We start from the raw sequence: 18,826 nt of genomic DNA on the forward strand, positions 1-18,826 counted from the left end.
CAACTAGAAGAGAAAAAAATCTCAGGGCTTTGAGAAGTCAGGGAACTCTCTACAGGCCCTGTCAGCTCAAGGCTGGCACTGCAAGTAAGGATTTTTTCTGTTAAGGATTTTTTCCCTACACCAAAGACTCCAGTCACTTTCTAAACCACTTTTTTGAAACCAAATATTTTCAGACTGGTAAACTCAGTGTTTTAGGTGTATATTACTGAACCTTCCAAGAAAATATTCAGATGCGGTGGTGCAAGTAAGCAGAAGCAAATCTAGTAGCACAAACCCAGAGCAGCAAAGAGTGAAACAGGAATCCTACTGTTATCTATTTATGACTTTAATGAAATCTATTTTTAGATCTTTAATAAAGAGTTGCTGTTCTAGTCTCCTCCTACTAAATTTCTCCAGTCAACTCAATCTTTCCAATATTGCTTAAAGGTCTAAAAATATAAAGGATACTTTTCAGTTAGGCATGGTGGCACACGTGTATAATCCCAGTTATTCAGGAAGCTGAGACAGGAGGATCTCAAGTTCAAGGCCAGCCTCAGCAACTTAGTAAGAGAATCAAAGAGCTTTTTTTTTTTTTTTTTTTTACTTTGTCTCAAAGTAAAAAATAGAAAGGGCTGGAGACATACTTCAGTGAGAGAGATCCTGGGTTCAATTCCCAGTACTATCCAAAAAAAAAATACAAACACACACACACACACACACACACACACACACACTTGTGTATATAAAATATATATATATCATACCTTATTTTTCCCTAGACCCAGAGTCTACCCTATTCAAGAGCCATTCAGCAAATTACTCCACTATAAAAAAAAATCAGGGGCTGGGGCTGTAGCTCAGTGTCGGAGCACTTGCCTGGCATGCGTGAGGCACTGGGTTCAATCCTCAGCACCACATAAAAATAAACAAATAAAATAAAAGCATTGTGTCCATCTACAACTATCAAAAAAAAAAAAAAAAAAAAGCCATCACCAGATGTAGCCACTAGACCTGGGACAATAACCAAAATGAAGTAAACATGTCTGCCTGAGGTCAGGGTGGATCTGAGTGCAAAGACAATCTACCATCCCAAGAAGTAGTAGGCACAGGACATTTATAGTAATAAGATTAATGTCTTATGGAAATATTCCATAGTGAAATCAAGGCCCCAAAAACAGATGGTGTTCCAGGATCTGATTAATATTCAAATAAAAAGGAAATGCTATTTAGAATTCCATCATTGGCTACAGCATTTTTCTTGGCAAAAACTGGCTTGAGAGGGGCTGGGGCTGTGGCTCAGTGGTACTGCACTTGCCTGAATGTGTGAGACTCGGGGTTCAATTCTCAGCACCACGTATAAATAAGTAAATAAAATAAAGGTCTATCAACAAAAACAACAACAACAAAAAAAAACTGTCTAGAGAATCAACCCAGACCTGAAAAACAGTAGAACTAATTAAGAAAGGTATTTATGACAACCAAGACAGAACTGGTTCATTTCTGCCCTAGATAACCTTGGAATCTTAAGCAATCCCCTATCAACCTCTGGGATGCCTGGAGGTAGAAGACACTTCCTGCACAGTGAAGAGGCAAAAACAGAGATAACCAGAATACTTGCAAAATCAAACAAGAAGAATGTTTTCAAATTCCATTATTCAGTTTCAATGCATATGTATCAATTAGTAGAAAGAATTCTGTAAAAGGAATTTCCCACACTTCATGTAGAAAAACAACTTCCACAGAAATGAAAAGCAAACACCAAAATATGGAACCAAGCTGGGCACTGGCTACTGCTTCCCTGAATATAATAGATCCTTTCAGTGTTTCACTTGTCCTTGAGCTCTCCTTCAACTGGTACACTCCCCTAAAGGCCGACTGCCTCAAGAAGAATGGATCTGCGCACATGTCCCCAAGGGCAGGCAACACTGAGACTCAGTCTCTATGTGACTATAAAAATAAAAAATCAGAGGGCACAGTGGCACATGCCTGTAATCCCAGCAGCTCAGGAGGCTGAGGTAGGAGGATCACAAGTTCAAAGACAGCCTCAGCATAAGCTTCGCAAGTCAGTGAGACCCTGTCTCTAAATAAAATAAAAAATAGGGCTGCAGATGTGGCTCAATGGTCGAGTATCCTGAGTTCAATCCCTGGTAACCCCCTCCCAAAAAAAGAAATAAAAAAATCATACCTCTTTAGGAAGGAGAATTGGAAATTAAAGGGATGGGTGGAAGAAAAAAATTTTTTCTTGTATAATCCTTCTGTACCTTTTAAGTTTGTACCATGTGTTGTATTTCCTATTTTTTTCCCTAAATATTTATTTTTTAGTTATAGTTAGACACATAATATCTTTATTTCACTTTTATTGTGGTGCTGAGGATTGAATCCAGTGCTAGGCAAGCACTATACCACTGAGCCACAACCCCAGCCCTGTATTTCCTATTTAATAAAATAAAAAGTCGGGGCCGGGATTATGGCTCAGCGGTGGAGTGCTTGTCTTACGCGTGTGGGGCACTGGGTTCAATCCTCTGCACCACATAAAAAAGGTGAATCAATAAAATAAAGGTATTTGTCCATCTACAACCTAAAAAAAAATTAAAAAAGAAAATGTCTGGCTGGGTATGGTGGCACACTCCTGAAATCCCAGCAACTCAGGAGGCTAAAGCAGGAGGACTGCAAGTTCTAGGCCAGCCTCAGCAACTTAGTGAGGCCCTAAGCAACCCAGTGAGAACCTGTCTCAACATTACCCTATGTGCACATATGATTATACAACTGGTGTGATTCTACATGATATCCAACCAGAAGAATGAGAAGTTATACGTCATTTATGTATCATGTCAAAAAAATGTATTTCTATTGTCATGTATAACTAATTAGAACAAATAAAATTCAAATTTCATAAGAAATAAAATCTCAAAACTTTGTAAAATATATATATATATATATATATATATATAATTTTTTTTTTTTTTTTAAAAGGGGGAGGCGGCTGCATATGTAAGTCAGTGATTAAATACCCTTGAGTTCAATCCTCAGCACAAAAGTAAAAAAATAAGTCTGGGAATGTAGCTCTATATATACATATTATTTAACAGAGTTTTCTCTCCACTATTACTGTTTTAAATGTCTGTGACTAATCATTTTGCCAAGTACATGATTATCCATCATGTTTTGCAGAAATATCTTTTTTTTTTTTTTTCCCCAAATATCTTACCTCACCTCCCAGTGCTAGGCAGCTTTAAAAAGTTTATCTTCCTGGAGAGCAGAGGCCCTGCAGGAAAAGAAGGAAGCAATATTGGTGAATGCCCACAACCAAAACAGAATTACACCACCAAGAAGAAGGAAATGTTACTTCAGTGTCCTGACTATACCAATTAGTCACACTTCTTTGTCAAAGGTCATAATTCTAAGAAAAATGTTTTCTGAACAATCCTTTCAAGACTAAAAATTATGAAGTTTCAAAGATATAAATTAATTCCTGTTTTATCCCAATAACTTGGGATTGAACCCAGGCAAGCTATATAACAGAGCTACATATGAGACAGGGTCTCCCAAAGTTGCCAAGGCTAACCTTAACTGCGATTACAGTGTGCTATGCCAATATGTTTTATTTATTTATTTATTTTCCCCCCTTAATTCTTTTTTTTTTAATTTATTTATTTACCAATGTGTTTTAAACAATGTTATTTTTCCATTATTTTCCTTTTTTTTTTTTTTTTTTGAGACAGAGTGTTGTTTATGTTGCCCAAGCTCATCTTAAACATGTGAGCTCAAGTGATTCTATCCACTTCCCATCCTTAGTGCTGGAACTACTAGACAGTGTGATATTTTAAAAAACAACTAGCTTTCAAGCCGAACATGGATACAGCTGCTTGGAAGGCTGAGGCAGTAGGATCTCAAGTTCAAACTCAGTCTCAGCAACTTAACAAGGCCCTAAACAACTTAGCAGGATCCTATCTCAAAAAACATAAAAAGGGTTGGGGATGTGACTCAGTGGTAGAGTGCTTGCCTAATATTCATGAAATCCTGAGTTTGATCATCAATAAAAAAAAAAAAAGCTTTCAATCGCCAAAACAATTAGCTTAAGAAGTTGTAACCTAACCAGGCTCAATGGTGCACACCTATAATCACAGTCACTTAGGAAGCTGAGGCAGGAGGGTCACAAATTCAAGGCCAGCCTGGGCAACTTAACAAGACATTGTCACAAAAATAAACAGAGCAGGGCTGGGGATATGGATCAAGGGGTAGCGTGCTAGCCTGGCATGCGTGCGGCCCGGGTTCGATTCTCAGCACTACATACAAACAAAGATGTGTGTCCGCTGAAAACTAGAAAATAAATATTAAAAAATTCTCTCTCTCCCCCTCTCTTTAAAAATAAATAAATAAAAATAAACAGAGCAGATGCCTGGCATACACCACCAGCAACCCAGGAGGCTCAGGCAGGAGAATTCTAAATTCAAGGTCAGTATCAGCAAATTAGTGAGGCTCTGTCTCAAAAAACTTTTTTAAAAAGGGCTAGGAATGTGGCTCAGTAGTTAAGAGCCCCTGGGTTTAACCTGCTAGTGCTAAAAAATAAAAAAAAGTATTGGGGATATAGTTCTTTGGCACTAAACCCTTAAGTTTAATCTCCGTACAAAAAAAAAAAAAAAAAAACGGTGTAATTGAGAAACAGTCTCAACACTATTAAATGTACCTCCTGACACGTAATATAAAGATATTCAGTTCTCCCTCCAGGTGCAGTGGCACATACCTGTAATTCCAGCAACTCGGAAGGCCAAGGAAGGAGGACTGCAATTTCAAGGCCAGCCTGGACAACTTAGTGAGACCCTGCATCAAAATAAAAAATAAAAAGGGCTGGGGATATAGCTCAGTGGTAGAGCACCTCTGGGTTTAATCCCCAGTACAGCCAAAATGAGTGTGTGTGTGTGTGTGTGTGTGAGAGAAAGAGAGAGAGAGAGAGAGAGAATTCAGCATACTACTAAAGCTTCATCCAAATTTTATTACAGATTGGCTTCACTAACTTTGCCATCCTCAATTTGTGATCCTATAAGAAAATCCTTCACTATCAAATCAAAGAAATAGAAAAACAGGAAAGCCTTTTCATTAAGGCTAAATTAAGCCTTCTGGCTGGTGTAATTTTGTAAACTACTCTAAGTCCCTATTTATAGAAATTGCTATTTGAGCAGTATTACTGACTAATGATCAGAGTGAAGAGAGATGATCAAAAGGCAAAGCAAGTTATGTGACTCTAAGAAAAACTGCCTTAATGCCCAAAGGTATGGACAAAGACCTATTGTGAAATGACCAGATAAATCATTAATTTATTCACCACCACCTTATTCCAGGTCTGCAATGTCAATGAGGGAAAGGCAAAAGAAAGGGGATTAAGAAGCAAAGGCACAACAATCACAATGGCGCACACCTGTAATTCCAGCTATCCAGGAGGCTGAAGCAGGAGGACCACAGCTTGAGGCCACCCTCAGCAATTTAGTGAAACCATGTCTCAAAATAAAAACTAAAAATAAATAAAATAAAACAAAAAAGGCTGGGAATGACATAACTCAATGGTACAGTGCATGTGGGTTCAATCCCCAGTACCAAAAGAAAAAAAAAAAAAAAACTGCAAAAGCATAACAAATAGAAAGGCATATATATGCTATTATTTTTTAATATTTATTTTTTAGGTGTAGATGGACCCAACACAATGCCTTTATTTTTATGTGGTGCTGAGGATCGAACCCGGGTCCCTTCTGTGCTAGGCGAGCGCTCCACCGATAAGCCACAATCCCAACCCCTAGATATGCTATTTAAATGAAAGGAGAAAACTTGTTCCTGAAAAAAAAGGGAAAAAAACTTGAAGGTGTACATGGAAAAACATAGTATTAATTAATTACCACTTTTGAGTTCCTTTGAAGTTCAATATTCTCATTTTAGTCCTCATCTGGGTCCTAATGTTCATACAATTTTTAATTTTCTGTGACACTCTGAAGGCTGTAGCCTGAAAGCAGTCACAGTCTGCAACTGCTCAAGTCTAAATGGCACATAAGGGAATCTGGATGTTTAATCAAACTTCGCACCATTATTTAAATGAGCATAAGATGATGACAGCTATCTTAAAGAATAGGGGTAGAGGCTGGGCACTGCGGCGCACACCTGTAATCCCAGCAGTTCCAGAGGCTGAGACAGGAGGATCATGAGTTCAAAGCTAGCCTCAGCAAAAAGTGAGGTGCTAAGCAACTCAGTGAGACCCTGTCTCTAAATTAAATACAAATTAGGGCTGGGGATGTGACTCAATGGTCAAGTGCCTCTGAGTTCAATCCCTGGTAACCCCCCAAAAAAGAATAAGGATAGAGCCTGGCATAGTGGCACACACCTGTAATCCCAGCAGCTCAGGAGACTGAGGCAGGAGGATCACAAGTTCAAGGCCAGGCTCAGCAACTTATTGAGGTCCTAAGCAACTGAGCAAGACCTAGTCTCAAAATAAAAAGGGCTGGGGATGTGGCTCAGTGGTTAAATGCCCCTGGGCTCAATCCCCAGAATTAAAAAAAAAAAAAAAAAAAAAAAAGGCTATGGGGGACTGGGAGTGTAGCTCAGTGGTAGAGCACTAGTATACATGAGGCCCTGGGTTCAATCCCTAGCACTACAAAAGGATAGCCCCTCATCCCTTCATCTTCCCTGCCAGACTCAAGCACTCCTCTCTTCTCTTCATGCAATCTGGTGGGCCCCTCTTATTCTAAGTCACTCAAGTTCTCACCAGCACATAGCTGATGTTGTCACACGTCCTTCTCTTCTGTCATCTCCTGCCCTTCCACTCACTAGTAGGCCCCTGAAATCTACATGACTCACTGTCTTGAACCTCTTTATCTCCACCTCACTGCTGACCACTGTCCTTGTTCAGATCCACTATCTCCTCAATGGACCACAACAGTGACCAATTAGCCTCCATTTCAGTCCAGCCTCTGCACTTACACTGGAGACTAACATTTTTGAAACCAGTAGATCCCACCACAGCTGTGCTCTAAAACCCTCAAAACTGCCCATTCCTGCATAACTGTAATTTCCAGCCTTCCAGAATACCCAACAAAGGTGCCCAGTCCTCTCTCCCCCAACACTTTCTTCTGCTAACCTCTTTTCTACCACAAAGTTCTGACCTCCTTGCCACTACTCCTTCACCAATCAAACCAATACCCTTCCTAAAGGTCTAACTCAAACACAGTTCTCCCCTAAAGTATGCCCATACATTCCATCATAGAACCCAAGCTACTTGGCTTCCTTCAACATAGTCCTAGGAACAACCAGAATGTGGCCCAAGACTCTGCCAAGCCCTGGTTTCTGAGAATGGTCCCTCACAACATGTTCCCCCAAGTCTACCACATGGGTTCCCTTATCACATTTCCTACATCATCCTTTCTTATACCTACCACTAGATACCTACGCTTGATTCTTCATCAGAGATGACCCAACCAAGGGCATCATTACCAATGTGATACAATACAAATGCAGATGGGTATAGACAGCTAAATGTTCAACCTGGGTTGAAATCCTGACTGCCACACAATATCTGTATGATCTTGGGTATGTTATTTGTTGTATGTCTCATTTTCCTCAGTCAGTATAAAGGTTTCTCATAAGCATCAGAATGTGCTCTGAAGGCCCTCAATTGCAACTTAATATTAAGTCCATCACATCTAGAGAGCTGAGATGCCACAACTGTGAGGTAAAAAACATCTGCCTCAGTCAGTGATGCACACCTGTAATCCCAGAGGCTCAGGAGCCTGAGGAAGGAGGATCCAGAGTTCAAAGCCAGCTTTAGCTATGGTGAGGGGCTAAGTAACCTGAGTCCCTGACTCTAAATAAAAAATGCAAAATAGGGCTGGAAATGTGGCTCAGTGGTCGAGTGCCCCTGAATTAAATCCCCCCCAAAAAGTCTGTTTCAACAAGGGTGAACATCTTACTCACAGAGGTTAAGACACCTGCTGTGCCTCATAGAAAATACAATGTCCTAGGTACAAGTAGGAGGTAAGGTGTTTGGGTTTTATTTTATTTATTTATTTGTTTATTTATTTATTTATTTTTGAGAGAGAGAGAGAGAGAGGTAAGGTGTTTGGGTTTTATTTTATTTTATTTATTTATTTTTTGAGAGAGAGAATTTTTTTTTTTTTTTTTTTAGTTTTCAGCGGACACAACATCTTTGTATGTAGTGCCGAGGATCGAACCCGGGCCGAACGCATGCCAGGTGAGCGCTTGCCAGGTGAGCGCATGCCACGCGAACGCACTACTGCTTGAGCCACATCCCCAGCCCCGGGTTTTGTTTTCTGATACTGGGGACTGAACTCAGGGGCACTTTACCCCTGGTTACATCCCCAGACTTTTTATTTTTTTGAGACAGTCTCTCTGAATTGCTGAGGCTGGCCTCGAACTAGTGATCCTCCTGCCTCAGCCTTCCCAGACACTGGGATTATGAGAACAGGGATTCAGGCGTATGCCACCACACCACGTGGTGGGAGGGAAGTTTTTTTAACAATGAAATGTTAAATCCTATGTAACAACTCCATTCTAAGTACCCCACCAAGGGCCCCTCCAAACCCAACTATTCTCAGTGCTTAACAGAAACCAGCAGTTTGTGAGTCACCACATCCAGAAGTAAAGAGCTGTTCTTGTTTTTTGGTGCTGGGTTTGAACCTAAAGACCTCCCACATGCTGGGCAAGCACTATGCCACTGAGCTATGCCCCCAGTCTTGAAAAGTAGTTTTTAAGGGCTGGTGTTGTGGCTCAGTGATAGAGTGCTCACCTAGCATGCACGAGGCACTGGGTTCGATCCTCAGCACCACATATATGCAAAATGAAAATATTGTGTTCACCTAAAACTTAAGAATAAATATTAAAAAAAGAAAAAAGAAAAGTAGTTTAAATCTCTTGGTCATGCTTAGACTTCCTGCCCATACATTCCTGAATGTAGCCTCCTCCCTCAGCCTACCTTTTCAGCCTCTGTTCTTAAATGGCTCCTCCCCACTCCTCTCTCTTCTGTTGGATGACTTTAAAGCCAGAGGTCCTGACCTCCTTCCTGCCACTCCTTAAGTGTCTACCAGCAATATCTTTCTAAACACTGATCTGGATTATGCCACTTCACTGATTAAAAGGTTGCCGCATCCTGAATATGAAGTTGGAACTCCTAAACAAGGAGGACCCAGAGCTCACACCTGTCAAGCTGGAAGACTCCCAGGCACTATTTTAGGTGCCTATATACATGTGGTTCCCAGTATCCAGACCCTGATGTCCCCCACTAATTTCTTGCAGGCCCTGAAGGCCACTGGCTCAGGAATTCCCTCTCTCTTCAGGCTATCGAGTAAGCATATTTTGTGATCAGTCACTTTTTTTTTTTTTGTACTGGAGATTGAACCTAAGTCACTTCACCAATGGGCCATATCCCAGCCCTTTTTATTTTTTATTTTGAAATAGGGTCTCACTAAATTGCCTCATTAAGTTGCTGAGGCTGGCCTTGAAGTTGTGATGCTCCTGCCTCAGCCTCCCAAGCTACTGGTATTACAGGAGTGCTGGGTAGTCATTGTGAACCACGGGTACTCTGATTCCCACTGCTCCCCAACCTGAGTTCCTTGAAGGCAGAACCAGACACTGTTATGTGGGTGCCCAGGATCTACCACAGAATCTGGCAAGTAGTGAAGCCAGATATTTGCTAAATGAATGAAAGCATTTTGACAAATCAGTTTTTTAAAAGAGTTAGGACTTGCCCTATGCTCTCAACAGAGGCACGTATTAACACAAGCTTTAATGTTCCAATCACGTGTTTTTTATCTATATAGCACTGCTCACTCCTATCTTTACACAGTATTCCACAGTAAGCTCACACACTATATACACCTAAGGTCCCACGGAAATCTTATTCCTCCAAGAAACACTTCCTTAGATTCCTGTAAAGTATGCATGCTACGAGACTTCCTTGGCTTCCAGGCCAAAAAAAAAAAAAAAAATTTCAATCCTCCATATTCAAACTATGGATTTTTATGTCTCCAAATGTATTAAGGTCGAATTCTTTTTTAGAACCGGAACATTCCAAAATTATCATGTCTCTGAACACTAAGCATAACACAACCTGATAAAATTATAATACCCCATCTACACCAGACTTTTCAAAACACCTGGAAGCACATCCAACTCTTTATCTGGATTTATGTCCTATAAACACCAACCTCACTTCAAGGAATCTGGCTTCCATGCCAGGAACGACTTATTTAGGGAAACAGCAGGCCAGAGGCTCAAGTTAAAACCCTAGGCTATAAAGGTACTGGCTCAAACTCTAACCAGACCAGTCAAAATTCATCTTCACCATTAAAACCAATCCTGCAGTAACTCAATTTACAAATCTAAAACCATCTTAAGGTGAAGAGATCAAAACTTGCATTTTTTTCTTTTTCTGTTTTTTTTTTTTTTTAAACTCGGGTCGAAAAAAAGTTGCATTTATAATTAGCAGTTTTGTTTGTAAGAGAAATTAACTTGGGATTCATGGCAAAAGGATTCTGAGACAGCATTTCCTCTGGGGACATCTCCCAAATGTACTATCCAGTGAACCTGGTGTTTCAAATACCAAGTGAAAAGATAGAAAGTAGGATTCCAAAAACAACTCAACCGAGTGGGAGGGACCCCCAAGGCTCTGAGCACCTCTGACTGAGAGGCGGGGGCGGCACCCTTCCCAGCTCAACGCCCCAGTCCTTGGGCTGCAACCCCCACTGGAACCCCGGAGGCCACCCGCAGGCCGCACAAACCAGCGGCAAACGCGAAGGCCCAGTGTTCCCAGGAGCGCGGGCCGAGCTAAGGCCTGGCCCATCACCGCTGCGCGATACCAAGGCCTCGCCGCCGAACGCTTCAAGCCCTTGCCAGCAGGACCGGGAACAGAGGGGCGGCTCCAACCAGGCAGCGCCACCTCCTCACCCGCAAGGACGTCCGTAGCTGTGTCTCCGCCCCGGTCCGAAATCGAACAGCAGCAGGTGTTTCACGGAAGGCTTGCTCAGCGGCAGCAGGGATGGGGGCCGAAAAGCCAGGCACGGTGGCGAGGACCCGCGGTGCACTCACCAAGCGGAGGCAAGAGGGCAGAGGCAGGTGTTCGCTCCGACTAGCACCAAGACGCCACCGTCGCCGCTCCCCAGGGAGTCGGCACCTAGCTGCCGCCGCTGCCGCCCCCGAACCCAAGGAGCGCGAGAACCGCGCCGCAGCCTCCGCGCGAGCACGTACCGGGCCGTGAGAGGGCGCCGAGCGCAAGGGCGGGGCGCGCGGCCGGAGCCTAGCAACCGCCTGACACGCGAGTGCCGCAACCAATCGGCGGCCAGTTCCGCGCGGCGCCGAGTGGCCGTCTGCGCGCCGCCCGCTTCTGCCAGCGTCGGCCGCCCCGCAGCGCGCCGCACCCGTGCTCAGGCCCCGCCCCCGCCGTGCCTCTCTACTCATTGGCCCGCCACGCCCCCACCCAAGAAGCCACACCTAGCCATGGAAGCCCCTCCCCCGAGGCCTGCCAGGTCAGTCTTAGGACACGCCCTGCCATTCTGGGTGGCCTGGATCCCTCCGGAGTGGGAATGGGGGAAGGGCACCCTACCCCACCTTAGGATTTGGGGCCTTAAAGATTAACGGAAGGGAGCAGGGATGCTGGAGATGGCTGGGAATGAAGCTCAATGGTAAAGCGCTTGTCTAGCTTTCAGGAGACCCTGGATTCCTTCTCTAAGCACCGCAAAAAATTGAAGACTAGCCCAGAATGGTCAGAGCCGCGAACTAGCCCAGCCACAACTGGCCATCCTCGACTGCCTTCGGCACTCCTAAATTCCCTCGAAGGAAAATAAAGAGGTATATTTCTAGACCATGGAAACACTCAGAAAGTGCCTTCCAAATTGCGAAGGATAAAGACTTGTTGCTGTGCCCTTACACTGATAGGGAAACTGAGGCCAAGGTCTGGAAGCTAGCCCACCTGCTAGATCCATATGCACAACAGACCTAAACCTTGTCCCTTCTTTCTGCCTGGAACTCTAGAGTCCAATTCCTCCTCAGGCGCCTGAAATAGCTCTAATCTGCTGGCAAGGGTCACTCATTCCCCGTGGCCTGCATTCTTTGGATGGGGAAGAGAGGAGAGGCGGTGGTTTCTGCTATGGTCTGTCTTCCTTTCGAGGGGAAAGTTCTAAAGTAGTTCTTTATACACCTAAGGTCCCACAGAAATCTTATTCCTCCAAGAGGGGAGAGGCGGATGGTTACCTTCTGGCCTTCGATATCACAGGCCTGGACTTGACAGTTATTTAATCTGACAAGTGGATGGGTCTGGTAATAGGAACTGTGGTGGACTCTTTCCTCTGCCCATCCCCCACAATACTGCCCTGAAGGGGACCATTCTTTCCGTGGCCTGTGTCCAGGCTGGAATTCCAGGCCCACACTCTTCTCAGCAAGCAAATTCTGAACACAGAACTGGTGGCTGCCTGCCTGGGGTTCCTCCCTGAATCCCAGACAGCTCTGGCGCTCCCTTTCTTCCTTTTCTCAAGAGTGTCTGAGAGAAGCAAATTCAGAAATCAGAAAGGAATGCCCCACCTCCCAAACACAGTACCTGTTTGCAGTTCTCTGTACTTAAGTGAGTAATCTCTAAACATCACAGAGACTAGAAGAGGAAGGAATTAAAAACCAGAGAAAAGTCCTCAAATCATCCCTTAGGTGGAAAAACTAAACAGCTAATAGACTCTCAGATCCAGTTCTATAATTCTGCTGCTTTAATAGGCTAAGAATGCATAAAATCATTTGGTCTTCTAAATAAAATTTAGGTCAGGCATGTTGGCACATGCGTATAATCCCAGTGTCACAGGAGGCTGAGGCAGGAGGATGGCAAATTCAAAGTAAATTGCAGGTCAGTTTTGGCAACTTAGCAAGACCCTGTCTTAAAATAAAAATAAAGAACTGGGGACCATGGTGGTGCATACCAGTAACCCCAGTAGTTTCGGAGGCTGAGACAGGAGGATCTTGAGTTCAGAACTCAGTGGGATCCTGTCTCTAAATAAAATACAAAATAGGGCTGGGGATGTGACTCAGTGGTTGAGTGCTCCTGAGTTCAATCCCCAGTACCAAAAATAAAGAAAGAACAGGGTGTGTGTCTTAATGACAGAGCTCCCCTGGGTTTAATCCCCAGTACCAAAAAATAAACAAATAGATAGATAGATAAAATAAATAAGTAAATAAAAAGAAAAAAAATATTCTCTCATTCACCCCATTCTGCCACACACCCCTAAATGTACTCCAGACAGTTTGCAGCCCCAAGTTCTGTTGGGTATTTCAGTGTCAACTGCATAGTTATATATCTGGTTTTCCAAAATGAAAAATAGGGGCTGGGATATAGTTCAGTTGGTAAAGTGCTTGCTTTGCATGCACAGGCCCTGGGTTTGATCCCCAGCACACACACACACACAAAAAAAAAAAAAAGAAGAAGAGAGAGAGAGAGAGAGAGAAAAGAAAAACAGGAATAAGCATGGGCTTGAAGAGACGCTTCCCAATTACTGCCATTTGCAAAGAAGTAGCAAGCCATTCTTCAGACCATACTGATCATCCACAGAACAAAATGGCTCCCTTTTGTACTTTATGATATTGCTGTTGCTAGACAAGGCATCAGGCCTCATTTTCACCTCCAGGATCTCAGTGCCCCTTGCCCAAGCACCCTCAAAGTTATGGGCAAGAGAGTGACTCTACCATAACTAGCCAATACCCAAGTGTAAGGTAGATATTTCTTAGTCCCAGGAGCAAAATCAATGAAGCAGAGTTTTCTTAAAACAGCCAAATCCTTCACATTTCCTACCTCCCCCAGTTTGGGGGCTCATGAACATGCTAGAGTTGATGATGCTTTCCTTCCATCAGCCCTCCACCTTCCACCAGCCCTCCAGCCTGGATTATCACAGGGCATCCAGCACCCCACCAGGGCAGTTTCCTGCTCAGGAGGAAACTGAGCATGAAAGCCTGAAATATTTGGTAGAGAATAAGAGACAGAGTCAGAAATTAGATAAGAGGAAACAGAGCCCCAGATAGGTCCTCCAGTTCTGGTAGGAGCTGCAATCATACAACTAGACAATGGCTTTGGTTCTTTAAGGGAGAGTACATTAAAAACAGGGGTAAGGTTTCAGTGGGAGGAGTCTTGCTTCCTCATCCTGCAGTCAACAGGTTGATTGGCATCTTGGCAGGCCACACCCATCTCTGAGAGACTGCGGCCATGTGGCTCCAGCAGGTCACCCCATCTCTGGTGCTATGCAGAACCAGTGGCAGAGCTAGATAGGAATGTCACATGTATTGGGCGGTCTCAAACCAGCAGGAGTGCCACTGGGAGTTCCCAGATACCAGGCTTTCCTGCCCATTGGCTACCATGCCTATTGGGTTTTCAAACATTTCATTGGTGGCTTCCAACACTTGACACATCCCACCTATGTTCTTTCCTCCTAGGCCAGAGAAGCTCTGGCCTAAGCTCTGGCCTCACTGATGTCTTCCTTCATTTTTGTCTGGATTTGAGTTCCCCAAATGCCATGTTCCTTCATACCCTAGAAGACAGGAAGCTGACTGGCCAAAGTTGAACCAGCCTATTGGGGACCTAACCAGACTACTCTGAAGCCCATACCAAAGTAGAAAGCGAGATGAACAGCTGTCTTCATGGTTTTCTAGATTGGATGGTGTTGTAAGATTGAGGTCTAGTTATTTCCCGTAGTTTTTTCCCCCTCCCTGGGAATTGCACAGCCTCATCCTGAGGCTCCACATAAGTGTCCCAGTAACTCATCCTTGGAATCCCAACAGGGCCTAGGCCATCCAAGGCCAGGCTCCCTGTTTCAGATTTAAGCCAGTAGGAGGACAGGGGCAAGCAAGAGTGAAGTCTAGTGTATACCCAGGAGCAGCTGCTCAAAGCCCCCATGTGGTATGGGCCTAAGGAGAACTGATCAAGAGGCTGAAATTGAGGCTGTTTAGGCCAAGAGTGTGCATTCAACTCTCCTAAGTCTTCAGTCCCTAATGCATCCTCTGCTTAGACTCATGGCCCTTGGCTCCAGGAAAATTATCTGATAAGGTTTGTCTTCTCTACTGAATTGTCATGGCCGCAATTGCAACCATCACCTAATAGTTAGCACAGAGTAGAGCTCAGTTTCTATTTGGGAAGGAAAGAATTGGGTTGTTGCCTGGTTGGCAGTCATCCCAGGAGGTGTCCAAGCCCTAAAAGACCCAAGGCAAATGTCCCAGTGTTTGCTTGAGGCTGATATGATTTAAGCTTAGACTTTGGTTTTAGTTCAAACCAAATCCAACACATGGTTCAAATGTTCCTCTGGTCCTAGGATCCCAGGGCTTTTTTTTTTTTTTTTTTTTTGGGAGGGGGGGGATCGGTACCAGGGATTGAACTTAGGGACACTCAACCACTGAGCCACATCCCCAACTCTATTTTGTATTTTATTTAGAGACAGGGTCTCACTGAGTTGCTTAGCATCTAGCTTTCTGCTGAGGTTGGATCCACTGGGATTATAGGCATGTGCCACCTCACCTGGCCCCAGGATCTTTTATTATAGTATATACCTGAGGAATCAAGGACCAAAGACCAGTGCCCATTCTCAGACTCTTCCCACAGGAGGGAGCCTCCTGATGATTCTTGCTCCAGGACTGATAGAGTAGGGAAGGGCCCAGTCCTGGCTAAGGGTGGAGGCTCCAGACCCAAATGCTATTCCTGCAGGCCTGCCTGGGGCATGGACTGGCAAGCAGGGCCAGCCAAGTCAGAGAAATGAGGTCCCTTTTGTCTGAATTTAACAGAAGACAGATTGTCTGAAAATTCTGGCAGAAAGAAAGGATTGATCAGTCTGGGAGTAGGCATGTTTTTGGATTACCACCAGACTTCCCAGAATTCAGTTTCTTCCTTTGTAGGGATCTGTACTCTAGAGCTTCACCAAGCTCCTTCATATATAGCTGGCACAGATGAGCCACAGCATCTGTACTTGGCCCTCTGGGAACATAGAGTCCTTCTAGAGCAGGAACCCCACAGCAACCACAGTGTTGGTTTAATGAACATTGTTCATACATGTCCAGTGCCCTCTCCATCAGCTACATTCCACTCCCTATTGGCTCTAGGGTAAGACATCCCCAAAGCCAACTTTGGTGACTGTTCCCAAAACTTTGGACGTGTGGCTTGAGCATTGGACTAACACCAATTTAGATCTAGTTTGGCCAGGCAGTCAGTGCAAGCAAGCAAAACAGAGGGTTTAGGGCTAGGATCGTGGCGCAGTGGTAGAACACTTGCCTAGTATGCATGAGGCACTGGGTTCAGTCCCTAGTACCACTAAATTGAGGGGTATATTAATTATCTTTAGTCACTGACCAGCTACCCACTAACCCCTATTGGGTGTGGGGGTTGGGGGGAAGCCACCTATAATCATGCAATTCAGCTGCACTGAGAGTCTTTTCTCTGTTCTCTGTTGTGTTTTCAAATCTGGCTCAGTGCTCAGCCAGGGACTCCTCCAGGGTAGAAAGCTTTTCAGGGCTAGCCTAAGGTCTGGGCCTGTCATTCTCATCAGCCTGGGCACCCATTGGTGGCCCCTGAGAGACATTAATGATTACCCAATAATCACTGATTCTGACTCTGTTATCATAGCTGGTAAGCAGGTCCAGCACTGGAAAGTGCTGGACCTGGATGAAGAGATAGCCTTTGCTAAAGGCTGAGCACTAAGGCTGAGAGAGGTGGGGTCTCTGGGAGAGCCCCACTTCAGGTCTGGAGAATGCCCAAGATTTCTGGGATGAATGAGAGGGGTCCCTAAGCATGTTTCATTCATTCATTCTTTTTTTTTATTCTTTCTTTCTTTGTATATGTGGGGGAAGGCAGATTGAACCCATGGGTAGCTCTCTTCCATTGAGCTATATCCCCAGTTCTTTTATTTTTATTATTTATTTATTTATTTGGTGCTGTGGATTGAACCCAGGGGCACTTTACCACTGAGCTACATAACCCAGACTCCCAAGTAGCTGGGACTACAGGTAATATCACTGCACCCAGCCTTTTTCTTTTCTTTCTTTTTTTTTTTTGCAGTATTGGAAATTGAGCCCAGATGAACTCTACAACTAAGCTACATCCCCAGCCCTTTTTATTTTTTATTCTGAGACACGGTGTCACTAAATTTCTCAGGCTGGCCTCAAACCTGGAATCCTCCTACCACATATTCCTGAATTGCTGGGATTACAGGCAAGTACCACTATGCCTACTATTATTTTTCATTTTTGAGACAGGGTCTTGTTAAATTGCTGAGACTGTCCTTGAACTTGTAATTCTCCTGCTTCATCCTCCAGAGTAGCTGGGACTACAGTCACACACTGCCATGCTGGCTTTGTTTTTTACTTCCCCCTTGAGATAGATTCTCATTATGTTATCCAACTCTTAAACTCCTGGATTCCAGGACACCTCCTGCCTGAGCTTCCTAAGTGCTGGGAATGCACACTGAGCTCTCTTCAGCCACTGAGGTAGGCTAATAAACGGATAAAGAATGAATGTGAGGCCGGGTTTTGTGGCACAGGCTTGTAATCCCAGCAGCTGGGAAGGCAGAGGCAGGAGGATTGCAAGTTCAAAGCCAGCCTCAGCAATTTAGTGTGGCGCTAAGCAACTCAGTGAGAACCTGTCTCTAGTAAAATACAAAATAGGGCTAAGGATGTGGCTCAGTGGTCGAATGACCCTGAGTTCAATCCCTGGTACCAAAAAAAAAAAAAAAAAAAGAATGTTAAATGGGAAATGGTAGTGCATGCCTGTAATCCCAGTGCTTGGGAGGCTAAGGCAGGAGGATCGCGGGTTCAAAGCCAGCCTCAGCAATTTAGTGAGGCCCTAAGCAACTCAGTGAGAACCTGTCTCTAGTAAAACACAAAAAGGGGCTGAGGATGTGATTAAGTGCCCCTGGGTTCAATTCCCAGTACAAAAAAAAAAAAAAAAAGTTAATGTCATCCCAGCACTGAAGAAAAAAAAAGGTAAAAGTTAGTTCATTAGCCAAGTCTCCCAGTGTGTCCATATAAGGACTAACCCCTAGCTAGGACTAAACCCAGAGCTGAGTGCACTGTGTAACCTTGTATAAACTGCTTGCCCTCTCTGAGTCCCTTGGACAATATATCAAATGATCACATGTGTGGGCTGTGGTCATTTGCTCACTGAAAGTGACAAGACTACAATTATGAGACTGAGTCTGGGTGAAATATCTATTCCTGCATTGTTTAATCCCCAGATTTTACTGAGTTTCTTATATGTTGGTAATACAGCTAAAAATGAAATAAACCCTGCCCTGTGAAGCCCAATAGTGTAAGAAAGGCAGTAAATACAAATGTAAAAATCAGATAATTACAAAGGGAATGGAACAAGTAACAAGAGGTTGGGGTCTGTTGTGTGGTACAGGGAAGTTTTGTCTTTGAAGGTACAGCCTGCAGGAAGTGAAAAAGAAAGATTTGGGGTTTTCTCCAGAAGTAATGGAACAAGCCTAGGGAGTAGAAATAGTGAAGACCTAAAAAGTAAATCTAAGGTTTACTTAGATTTGGAGACCACCAAGACCTGAGCAGTGAAAATGGGAAACAACAGATGGTAGAGCAGATGCATTTAATCAGACTGATGTTTGCCATGAGTATAGGATCCCAGAGTAGGGTGCTGGAAGTTGAAAATTAAGAGCCAGGGGGAAGGGAGTAGGAAAGATGCCCTCAGACCTCCTGGAAGGAATGCAGTAGGGTGAGGAATGAGGAAATAGCAGCTGGTCCTCAGCCCTGAAGCCCCTTCTTCTCTTGGTAGGTGGGAAAAGACAGGTTAGAAAAACACAAATCAATTGTGGAAGGAAAGAACAGGCCAGGGTGG

The 18,826-nt window shown here is 44.0% G+C and overlaps 1 protein-coding gene across 6 annotated transcripts in view; it reads right to left on the reverse strand.

The window, feature by feature from the left end:
- Positions 1–11,349, reverse strand: part of Dag1 (dystroglycan 1) — a 63,934-nt gene extending 52,585 nt beyond the window's left edge. For 3 of the 6 annotated variants that reach the window (XM_076867351.2, XM_076867354.2, XM_076867355.2), the window contains exons 1-3: positions 11,062–11,349; positions 4,724–4,800; positions 3,188–3,244 (exon numbers count right to left, since the gene is read on the reverse strand). The gene's annotated coding sequence lies outside the window, so the exon portion shown is untranslated. Of the gene's footprint in view, positions 1–3,187; positions 3,245–4,723; positions 4,801–10,920 lie in introns of all 6 variants that reach the window. The other 3 variants (XM_076867353.2, XM_076867352.2, XM_076867361.2) reach the window with 3 other exon arrangements.
- Between the last annotated feature and the right edge of the window lie 7,477 nt (positions 11,350–18,826).

This window comes from Callospermophilus lateralis, chromosome 10, assembly GCF_048772815.1.
Source record: "Callospermophilus lateralis isolate mCalLat2 chromosome 10, mCalLat2.hap1, whole genome shotgun sequence".
Taxonomy (NCBI): Eukaryota; Metazoa; Chordata; class Mammalia; order Rodentia; family Sciuridae; genus Callospermophilus; species Callospermophilus lateralis.